The following is a 12,181-nucleotide window of genomic DNA, read 5'->3' as shown; positions in this document are numbered from 1 at the left end:
AAGTTTTTCTATTTATAGGCTATATAATAGTTGAAGACATTATTGCATTTTATGTCTCGCGTACTGGTAATTGAGTTTTCGTTTATGTATGCCAGCCTTTACTTGTTTCAATTTTTTTCATACAGATTGAACGACAAGTCAGTTTGCCTTTGACGCTTGCATTTTTGGAACAGGTTTCATTCTTTGATGTCTGAGAAAGTGTTCGAATGCCAAAGCTCGTTTTCTCTCTGACTTTGCAGAAACTTCAAAATTAAACAAATTGTCCTAGTTCAGATGTAACAAATTGACAATCTCTCTGATTATGGGAGCTTCTTCCTTGTAAGTCCAATGTAAATCTCCCTGATTGTTGTACAAAATCGCCCCTGATTGCAAGATGTAATATTGGCAGCCCTGTAATGCATTGATTAACAGTATATCCAGATTGGATCGTACAAAACTATGGCGCGATGACCGATGTAGCCTTTTATAGAAGTATTTGCTTTGCTTAGGTTTCATCTTAAACCGGTTGGGGTTATTTTGTTTCGTAAATCACGAAGAACATTTAACATTCATTCCCGTGCATTTCCTATAGTCGTGAACTTCAGTATCGAAACAAGCTAACTTTCACTGGTTGGTCACGGATACCATGCACAGTCAGAGGTCGTTACGGTGTTTTTCTCGTTCTTGACACATCTTTTTTACGGAGTCTATGTTGTGTCGAGACCTAAATCTGCCCTCACAAAATGATATTGAAGTCGCCAAACCAGTGCGTCGATCGGCATCAGCAAAGTCAAAGTAGAACATATAAACATTTTGGAATGTGTGCATTTTCTAAGATTCAGAGAGCTGCCTAAGAAATGTTAAATCCCCAAGTACTGGTGCATTGTTATAACAGGCATGATATTCTTTCATCTTAATAGTCTGATTTCCTTCTTTTTTTCCATGGAAAAATCTGGAAAGTTAAGATTAAATAGCATGAAAAGTCTTCTAAAGCCAACACCATGTGTACGTAGGTCAGCCCTTGTACTCGATAACATGTTACTATACTTTTTTCTTTGACCAAATCATATATCTGTTATAAATAAATATATCCTAATAGAATGATAACTTTTACAGATAACAAATGTGGAGTGACGGAATTTGCATGCACTGGTGTCCGTTTTTATTGTGTTTTTTTTTTACTGACAAAAGTTTAATTTGTGTTGCATACTTCTTGTGCGTATTTGTTTCGGTGTTCATCCAGAAAAATCCATTATACCTTTTGAAATCAGGAAAGATAGTCTTACAGACCATACCTAGAACAGAGTACATGGTTGATAACTATTCACACAAAAAATAGTTAAAGGCTGAAATCTTACAGATTATCAAGTTCGTACTGCAAATATGGGGGTGTTAAAGTTGAAGCCATGGGTGTGTGCTATCACAAAAACGAAGAGAGAACTAAAATGACATCCAGTGTTAAAATAACACCAATGTAATTGTTTTTGCAAAATTAAGTGGACCATGTTTTTTTCACGTTAAATACAATGAGGGATGATCGAATATTTTAACGATCAATGTGATGCTAATCACTTAGTTACGTACATGGAACCAACCCACGCTATATACTACAACTTTTTCACTGGTCGATCATATTTGGTAAGTTTACCGGTCAAGACCCCATCAGCAGATGACAAACGAAAAGTGTCCATTAAATGAATTATTTTGCAATTACATTCGCCAGGGTGTTTAAAAACAGAAGAGTAGCGACATAATGTTACCAGCATGAACATTACAACGGGCAATTAATGTTGATTGAAGTCGGTCGGATGAGCGAATGAGATGAGTCAGTCTTACTATTTTGTTTCGAACCCGTGAGAATTTTTCAGCCTGTAAGTTGAAAGTTTCAAAGAGAGTATTTTGAACTATTTTCCGTACAGGCCTATATCTCAGCTAAATTTAAAAATGTTATTTTCACCTCTGTTTCGGTAAACCTTAAATGCAAACAAGCAAATTGAGAAAACGAATTCATGCCCGGACCTTTTCTTGAAATCAATCATTGTTTTTCTGCGAATGAAAGTAAGAAATACTCCACTGTGTAATACACTGTACGATAGGTCTAAATGATGGAGAGAAGATGTTGAAGTTATGTCGGTTTTGTATGCGGGAAGAAAACCCAAACCATCTTAGGGACTGACTGAAACTCCACTCCACAAACAGTCAAAGTGGGATCCGAACCGGAGAAACAACTCAGACGACCTGAACGCTGGAAGGGGGAGTCGGCTCACAGTCTCAGGAATTAAAGGCAGTGGACACATTGGTAATTGTGAAAGACCATGTCTTCACACTTGGTATAGCTCAACATATGCATAAAATAAACCTGTAAAATATTAATTTGAGCTCGATTGGTCATCGGAGTTGCGAAATAACTATGAAAGAAAAAACACCCTTGTCACACGAAGTTGTGTGCTTTCAGATGCTTGATTTCGAGACCTCAAACTCTAAACTTGAAGTCTCGAAATCAAATTCGTGGAAAATTACTTCTTTCTCGAAAACTACGTCACCTCAGAGGGAGCCGTTTCTCACAATGTTTTGTGCTATCAACCTCTCCCCCACTACTCGTTATCAAGTGAGGTTTTATGCTGATCATTATTTTGAGTAGTTACCAATAGTGTCCACTGCCTTTAACTCACTTTTTGATGTTGAACAAAGCTGTACGAGGTTTTAACAGAAAGTCTCACATTGGCCGGTAAAGTGTTCCTATATACACCTTTAAGACAATACACAATTATAGAAAGTCAAGGTCTATAGAAAATCTCGTCCCCTTCCAAGGCTGTCCTACGTCCGAGTGGTTCAGCTTCTCGATCTATACCGAATTATACAGCCGCATGCTCCAGCACAATATCCCCCGGCTAGAAAAGATCCACATGACCCCCGGCGAAACCCACCATCATTCGGCACCACCACACGGTTTAATTTCATGTGTGCATCACACAACGTAGAATCATGGAGCTTTTTATAGCTCCTTGGTAGAATCAACACGTTTAACTGGGTAGTGGATCTCACCGGGGGTGGCCCGAGGTGGGTTACCGGGCCGTTTCGCGGCGTTTCCCCCGGCCCTTTCCCCCTTAACACGGTGAGGCAATGCTTATTGATCGTGAACCGTCTTGTACAAGGTGGGAACGGGAGTGTACTACTTTCAATGCGACGTATAAAGATACTATGAATCATGCTACTTTTCCGGGTGCAATCTGTTCATGCTGTTTATGCGATTGCAGCAAATATATATATACAGATATATAGATTAGTAGTGAAATTATTTTGTGCTCAAACAGTATGTAGGCTATACCATACTCCAGGCAAAACTTTACGAAAGTTTTAAAAGCCAAGAATCACAAAAGTATAATCAATATATATTTAAATGTATTTGATTCGGGTTAAGATTACATGAATTAAAATTGTAACCGTGCTCTGAAAAGAAAATCGTAAAATTATGAGTTAAGATGAACCAGAAGATCCACAACCACTCGCAGTCAAACAGAACAGTTCGTTGAGAACCATGGAAGAACAAAACAAACGGGCAAAACACTCACTCCCTGTATGACAAACAGACGAAAAACACTACACCCCATTGAAACACAAAACAACAGTGATTCTTTTGTTTCCAAAGTATTTAACATTAATAGGCTCATAGGCCTACATGTCCCGAGGCAATGAAACTGTTGGTTACATTAATGAACTGGAAATCGCTGTTCCCCAGTGCCTGCCGCCCGCCCGCTTCCCATTGCAATGAATCACAATATATTGCAGAACATTCGATCTACATTAAAGGTTAAGTTCAGTTTAGAACAGGATCGGAGATGAACACGTTTCTCTTGAGAAAGTGGCCTCATAAAGCATTAAGTAGGATTTGAAACTTTGCGTGCTATATAAGAGAGGTTTGCGGTAACACCATGTGAATATCTCTTTTTGAGTAGTGTCGGTTCTGAAAACTATGGTGATAAAACATTGCCATACTGCCACCATCTTGTTATGTGCAAAGAAGAGTACTTTCTCCATTCAGCCTCTCTTAGATTTCAGTTTTTTTATGGGTTACACAAAAATGAGGGCTCCAGCCCGTCTTGTCGAACAATTTGTTTTGAACAATTTGATTGTCTGTTTCCACACAACAACCCCGTGCTCCTTGCCTCTCTTGTTTCGCTGTTGATACGTTGTTTTCTTGCTCTATTGGTTTACCCTTCATTGATTTGCATGTAAAATGTGTAATGTCTTGAGGAAGATGGAAATAAATGTTTGTCAAATTGGACAGAGTTGACCTTTTTTATGCTAAATGACGTTTGGCATGGGACCGTTGAGACCCGATTATCAGGTTATGGCCCCCACCTTTACCTGTAACACACACCTGGAATGTTCTACTTAATGGAGCACATTGCTGACTCAAACCAAAATGGCGGGAAAAACATGTTGTCCTGTCGAAAGTGATTATTCCCAAACATGTTGCAGCCGTCGAATCATGGGACAGTGATACGAATGGGGTCTTATTGAACGGTGTCGATTGCTGTCAATCCATTAAACTAGTAAATTATTTTACAATAATAGACTTGAACCATCAGCAGTGGCCATTTTGATTCGGTACCCTGCATGTCACTGCAATGAAACTATATTATCGTTACGGTAATCACTTTGGAAATAATGGGCTATACCATTTAGATCATGATAACATTGCACAACCAATACCTCTAATAATATAAGTTGCATCGGTATCGAAATGTTATGGAAACATTCTTCGCTTTGATTATATTAATTTGTCAAAAGCTGTGGTTTTGTACAAATTCGTTGCTTCCGAAGAAAACATTGAAATGAACACACCCTTTTTAAATAAACGGTGGAAAACAATTTTAAAACTTTCATTCACATCATGATTTTTTTTTCTGGTAATGGGGTAACCATAGAACGTGTTGTTAAAGACACTGGACACTATTGGCAATTGTCAAAGACTAGCCTTCTCACTTGGTGTATCTCAACATATTATGCATAAAATAACAAACCTGTGAAAATTTGACCTCAATTGGTCGTCGAAGTTGCGAGATAATAATGAAAGAAAAAAAACACCCTTGTCACACGAAGTTGTGTGCTTTCAGATGCTTGATTTCGAGACCTCAAATTCTAAATCTGAGGTCTCGTAATCAAATTCGTGGAAAAATTACTTCTTTCTCGAAAACTATGTCACTTCAGAGGGAGCAGTTTCTCACAATGTGTTGTTATACCATCAACCTCTCCCCATTACTCATTACCAAGTGAGGTTTTATGTAATTACCAATAGTGTCCACTGCCTTTAATGTAACAGGCCTATCAATACGTACATTCGATTACTTTTCTTCCACAATCCAAGCAATAAAGTGAACTTAAAAACTCTCGCCTCACTGTGAGACAGTGAGGCAACTAAACATCGTCTGTTTCCTATTGCGATATTTTCATCATCTCTGTGCACGGCAAAAATAATGATCGAAGAAGGACTTCAACGATGGGGGCGCTTCCCACTGTTGAGCATGGCGAAATAATTAATTATGTCGATAGGGTGTCATAAGTTTTGTAAAAAAAATATTGAAATGTTCGTCAACGGCTATAGATATAAGTGATATATTAAGACTTTGAGTGGACGATGCCTAGCTCGATATATTCAAATAGGCCAAACGGGCCAATATCCCCCCCACCCCCACATTCTAAGGTCTCGCCGTCGACAACTAAGCTAGAGACTCTCGAGCTGCCTGTTAAAGGCAGTGGACACTATTGGTAATTACTCAAAATAATTATTAGCATAAAACTTTACTTGGTAATGAGTAATGGGGAGAGGTTGATGGTATAAAACATTGTGAGAAACGGCTCCCTCTGAAGTGACATAGTTTTCGAGAAAGAAGTAGTTTTCCAAGAATTTGATTTCGAGACCTCAAGTTTAGAATTTGAGGTTTCGTTATAAACCATCTAAAAGCACACAAACCGTGTGACAAGGGTGTTTTATTCTTGCATTATTATCTCGCAACTTCGACGACCGATTGAGCTCAAATTTTCACAGGTGTGTTATTTTATGTATATGTTGAGATACGCCAAGTGAGAAGACTGGTCTTTGACAATTACCAATAGTGTCCACTGTCTTTAAGGGTGTCACTCCTTTCTTATCTGATCGAGGGATCAAGGTTGCATCACTTTCAACCTTGCCCTTGGATTATTGTTTTTTTTTTCGATGGTAATCAGTATCCTATAGTTAAAAAAAATGTCTAGTGGCTTTAAATTACACGTTGACCTTGAAGGATTCCACTCACATTGTGGATTTATTTTTTTAGATAAAGCATGGCTGTGAACTTTTTTTATTTATTTTGTAGGATATTTTATGACACATGTTGGGTCAAACTCTCTCAAATGCAAAATTTTAGGAAACACAGATCTGTTTTACGCAATTTGCATGAAGAAGTGGAAGAGTGGTAAAAATACCAGCTAAACAGACTTATCGCTGGCGCACGCAACGCAGCACCTAGAGTTCGGGTTCTGCAAGCTATCAACTGAAACTATCTTTAAAGCCATTGGACCCTTTCGGTAAACAGTATTGTCCAAGGCCCACACTTCGTGTATCACAACTTCTATATCAAATAACAAACCTGTGAAAATTTGGGCTTAATCGGTCATCGGAGTCGGGAGAAAATAACGGGAAAACCCACCCTTGTATCCGCGCGTTTCGCCGTGTCATGACATGTGTTTGAAATAAATACGAAATTCTCGTTTACGAGAAGTGATATTGTTTTACTGTTTTCTCAAAAAGTAAAGCATTTCATGGAATAATATTTCAAGAGAAGTCTTTCACCATTACCTTCTGGAAACCCTGTAAGTTATTTGTAAATCTGTTAACTTTTTTTTTTCTGTACCGAAAGGGTCCACGTTTGGTAATTATTCAAAACAAATATTAACTTAAAAACTGACTTGGTAACGAGCATTGGAGAGCTGTTGATAGTATAAAACGTTGTGAGAAACGGCTCCCTCTGAAGTAACGTAGTTTTTTTCAAAGAGTTAATTTCACTAAAATATTAAAATACTTCTAGCTAGAAGTCTTTTATTCCAAAAGCACACAAATTCGTCCCACAAGGATGGTTTGTTTTCATCATTTTCTCGCACTTTCGATGACCAATTGAGCCCAAATTTTCACAGGCTTGTTATTGTATGCTTATGATGGGATACATCAAGTGAGAACACTGGTCTTTGACAATTACAAATCGTGTACAGTGTCTTTAAAACAAAATTAATTATTTCATTACCAATTCTGTATTTTCTATAAGTAGGACTTGTAATTGTAAGCGATGCCAAGTAATTTCAAAGTGACAAATTGATTTGCTTGTCCTTGCGGATTAGCGGTAAACTGTTAAATGCTAATCAAATTATTGCTTAGTCGATTACATTATCAGAGATTAACTTGCACGCGTGTCACTTTACTTTTGTATGTAACGGTACAGGATCATAGCCAAAGCGTGACTGAAATTAGAAAACTATTTTTGCTATCGGCACAGAGAATGAGAAAAGAATAAGAAGGCATATGCATAGACACCGTTAACTGACATTTAAAACAACTTTAAGGAGCTCATTTTTTAAACCTTTCACTTAGGGACTCCTAGCATTTGGGATCAAACGACTTTCTTCACCTGTTTATGGACTCAGGCATGGGACAAGCCATTATCTTCAGCGGCAGAAGCCATGGAAACGAGCGAGTTTCAAAGTGAACATAAACTCTTTTTCTGGATTAGTGGGGGACAATGAAACAACACGCCATAATCTCGTCACTGTGGGTGAAAAGGAAAAAAATCGTTTGTTATAAATTCAACAACATTTTTATGTTTCTTCCATCTCAATCCATCGAATGTTGTGAAACTACAATAAAAAGGGCAAACCGTCCTTTCTCCCTCAGAACACTGCGCCAAAATAAGGTTATTAGTGGTTTTATTTCTTTCCATCCACGAAGGTCAAGTCTGGAATGGGTAAGTACGTGATGTCACGTTTATCCAATCACCATGTACTCCATGTGCGATGTATGTTTACACTAGCGGGGGTTAGCCCAAGACAAGCAACGTGTATGTGCACGTTGTGTGTGTGGTGGGACGAAGACACAGTGTTTATATACAGATAGGTAAACTCGCAGGATTCGGTTCGGCACGCTCGCCTCGCAATATACCCGGAGTTTGGACGAGCGGTGGCCGGACAAATGTAGCAAGACAGTGTCAGAGTTCCCCTCCAAAAAGCAAGACCAGCATTTTCTCTGTACCCCAGTATGATTTTAGCTGGATTCGGTGAAGGGAAACGGGTGACAGTGGTGCGAAAAACTGGGTGACGGGCCACGGGAAAGGTGACCGAGAAATGAACAGCGTGCCGCCGCAGTGTGTCGGGCCGCCAGCTGCATTGGGTGCCGTGTCTGTGTTGGTAGCAACTTGCAGGTAAACTGAAATCCCGCCAACTTGTAGTAGGTTTTGACGACTGAGAACTTTATACTGGAAATGAACTTTACATTCTGTTCAAACAGCCTTGTCCATGATAACTTTTTTAACAAGTTGTGTTTAACAAGTTTACTTTTGATAAAAGTTGTCATTTATATAGTTAAAGTTAAACAGTCACGACAGTAAACTATGTAAACTTAGGGTCGGAGATGATTGTAACTTTATCATTTTGACATTACCAAAAGATTAAGACACATTGTTGTAGTAAAATCCTTCGTCATAATTGACCCCTAGGGGCCATGATATTTGATGTAAGTTATTTTAAAAGCAGTGATTTTTTGTATAGGTGCCTTCATAAACCATTGTTGACCATTTGAGTAGTTTAAGTAAAAAACAAAAAACAAAAACCAGCAGGACAAAGTTGTATTTTGTTGAACTCTCCCGAATTCCTGAACTATACAACTGTAGATAAATAGCTGGACAGTCCTTATATTCTCAAACCAAATATACACAACATTGACAGGAACACAAATGTAGTCGATTATTATTTTTTTATTTTATGAGAAGCTGCAAGATGTCTTGTGTCATGATTGGTGGGTGTGATTTCTTAAATTCTGTTTACATCTTTTTTAATTAGACATGTGTGGAAAGGAACTGAAATCATACATGTAGCCTGCACTCTGCAGAGAAACTTTGTGAATAGGGAAGACAGTTTGATTTTTTTTCCAGGACATGGGTGCATCAAACAACATTTGTATTATAGTATAAAGAGAAAGCTGAAAAATGAATGCGAACATTTTTAAATATTGGTAGGGCACAGGAATCAATTTTTTTTCTACACTTGTCCATGATGTGTCTCAGGTATGAAAATAATGTAACCCAAACAAAGCAGAACACAAATACACACGGATAATGTCTGCTATATTAATAACATTCAATGCAAGGATGAGCAAATTACACCTGTTCCCAGATCACATAATTGCATGTCATGGCATTTAAGCCAAGCCTCAAAGTAAAAGTTGTCCCAGATTATCTATACCACAGTGGCTTTTTCAATTGGTCTCATTAATTAATTATTTCCTAAATGAAGGTGACCTTAACCATGAAGCGGTACTCAACATGGATTGGTTTACCATTACACATACGCTATTCATTCCACAATCTGTGCAGAGACTGCATATTGAGGCTGGGATGTAACAGATCCAGCATGTATGACGATTGGTGTCTTTGGGTTGGAAATGAATGTAATGCAATCACATTCCAGTAACTTAACGCTGATGGCAGACCGCTGTTTAAAGGTTTTGTGTTGTTACCATTAGAGTATCCTTGATTACACTGAAATAGCTCAGAGTGAATTACCCACTGGGATCTTACTTTGAATTGTAAGGAGCAGCGGTGAAGTGAAAGATGTTCTTTTAGTCTAAAGCAAAACCTAACTAACATATTTTGAACTTAGTGATGAGCTTAATTTCTTAACAACATTATCAGCAAATTAGGATATACTGTTAATTTCCGATTTTCTTGTTCCTGCAGTCTTGGTTATTAATTTAATTTCAAAGAAATTACAGTAAATTTCTGGGCCTTATAAGTGAGCTGCTTAAGCACAAAAAACTAGCTCAGCACAAGTTAATTTTGCTTACCAGAATAAGGTTACCAGTCAAAATACACATCACAGGTAGTGTCTTTTATTCTTCAGCAGAATATTGTTGAGGAAATTATTTCTGATTGAGCAGCTTGCTGAAATTGGGCACTTGTTTCAAAAAAAAAAAAAAAAATCAGGAAAGACCATTGTACATTAATTTTATTTATTAATGGAGAGGTTAAGTCGGTGACAATTTTGTTTTAAGCAAACAATATCTGAAAACTGTGCAGTTAGAATGGCGGCCTCATCAAACTGTAAGAAAAAGCTACAAGACATCACATCAGTGTTGACTATGCCCCATGATTCGGGGCAAGCTTTTGTATAGCAACTTCCAGATGGGCAAAGCCTGGTGTTTTGCCATACTCATTCATTTAAAGGATTTTGGTACTTTTTCAAAATGTCCATAGATTTACATTAAACTTACAGGGCTTGAAGATAATGATAGTGGAAAGCTTCCCTTTAAATATTATTTACTGAGGTGCTGTAGTTTTTGAGAAATGAGTAAAACAATGTCATGAAAATACGTTTGTAAAAGATTAAAATAATTTTCTTCTCATGAGACGAAAATTATTTTCATGACATTGTTTTACTAATTTCCAAAAAACTACAGCACCTCAGCACGCAATATTTTTAGGGAAGCTTTCTACTATCATTATCTTCAAACTGTAAGTTTAGTGTAAATCTGTGGACATTCAGTTTTTTGCCCTACAAAAGTTACATAGACCCTTAAAAACTGTGAATGGGTTTTAACTGTTTCTACCTCTCTTCCTTCCTCCATGCTCTAAATAGGTCATGTAGCAAGTAGCAACACTGTCTTTAATACTTGGAATTCAAATTTGAGTGGTCAATTATGACTAGGCAAGTCTGTATACCATTAAAGCCATTGGACACTTTCGGTAAACAGTATTGTCCAAAGGCCCACACTTCGTGTATCACAACTTTTATATAAAATAACAAACCTGTGAAAATTTAGGCTCAATCGGTCATCGGAGTCGGGAGAAAATAACGGGGAAAACCCTCCCTTGTTTCCGCACGTTTCACCATGTCATGACATGTGTTTTAAATAAATCTGCAATTCTCGATAACGAGAATTGATAATTGTTTTAATGTTTTCTCAAAAAGTAAAGCATTTCATGGAATAATATTTCAAGAGAAGTCTTTCACCATTGCCTTCTGTAAAAAGTTATTTGTAAATCTGTGAACTTTTATTTGTTTTCTGTTCCGAAAGTGTATAATGGCTTTAAGTGTTCAAATCTAAATCACAAATGGTACACGCCTAGCTGCCTTCCCTGGTAAAGTACTCGTAATGCTCCTGTGCAAAATGCTGATAGACGTCTACAGTTGTTTTTTTGACATCCAAAAATACCAAAATGGTACTTTAAACTTCTTTAAATCCTTATGTCTGAGGTGCTGCTTACTACTGTTATGACTATGATCACCATAATAGATAAAGTACCGGGAATGTATAGGCCTGTAGTTTAAAGTTGAGATGCCAAACTCATTACAGGCATGATACTTTTCCCTTCACCACGTGTTCAAGTAGTAGAGCCCTTGTAAGTTGTACTAAATAATTTGTTCTTTCTTTTTTCTAAGGACCAAATATGCCATACTTTTAAATGGTTTTGAAGTGATGCAAAGCACTGATCACTCGGCACAAAACTAACTATGTTAAATAGACCTACCCCCATCAACATCAACATGTTATGACAGTCTAAAATAAAACTGCTGCTCACATTACCGTAGTAATTGTGTATGTGATATCTGAGCTCATCCTCGGGCAAAGTAAAATTAAAAGTTCATTGAAATTTTGGAACTGAAAACCAAACCTTGCAAAACAGAGATAATGTTTACACTATGTTGCTATCTTGGGAAGATCCCATTGTGGATGGGTAGGGGGGTTGTGTTATAAGGGGGGTCATAAGTTTGTTTTGAAAAGAAGCGCCAATAGCAAGATAAATCTTGGGACTTGTGTTTAAGTTACTTTACAACTTTTAAAAGCAAGGTATGGATTGGAAAAGAGAATAACTTTTAATAAATGCTCTGTCTTGTTGAAACCTACACCAGTTCACCAATTTTATGAACTATTTGTTTTCATTTACTTTGTTGGGGA

The sequence above is a fragment of the Asterias rubens genome, chromosome 1 (genome assembly GCF_902459465.1).
Source record: "Asterias rubens chromosome 1, eAstRub1.3, whole genome shotgun sequence".
NCBI classification, from domain to species: Eukaryota; Metazoa; Echinodermata; class Asteroidea; order Forcipulatida; family Asteriidae; genus Asterias; species Asterias rubens.
This window is presented reverse-complemented; position numbering follows the sequence as displayed.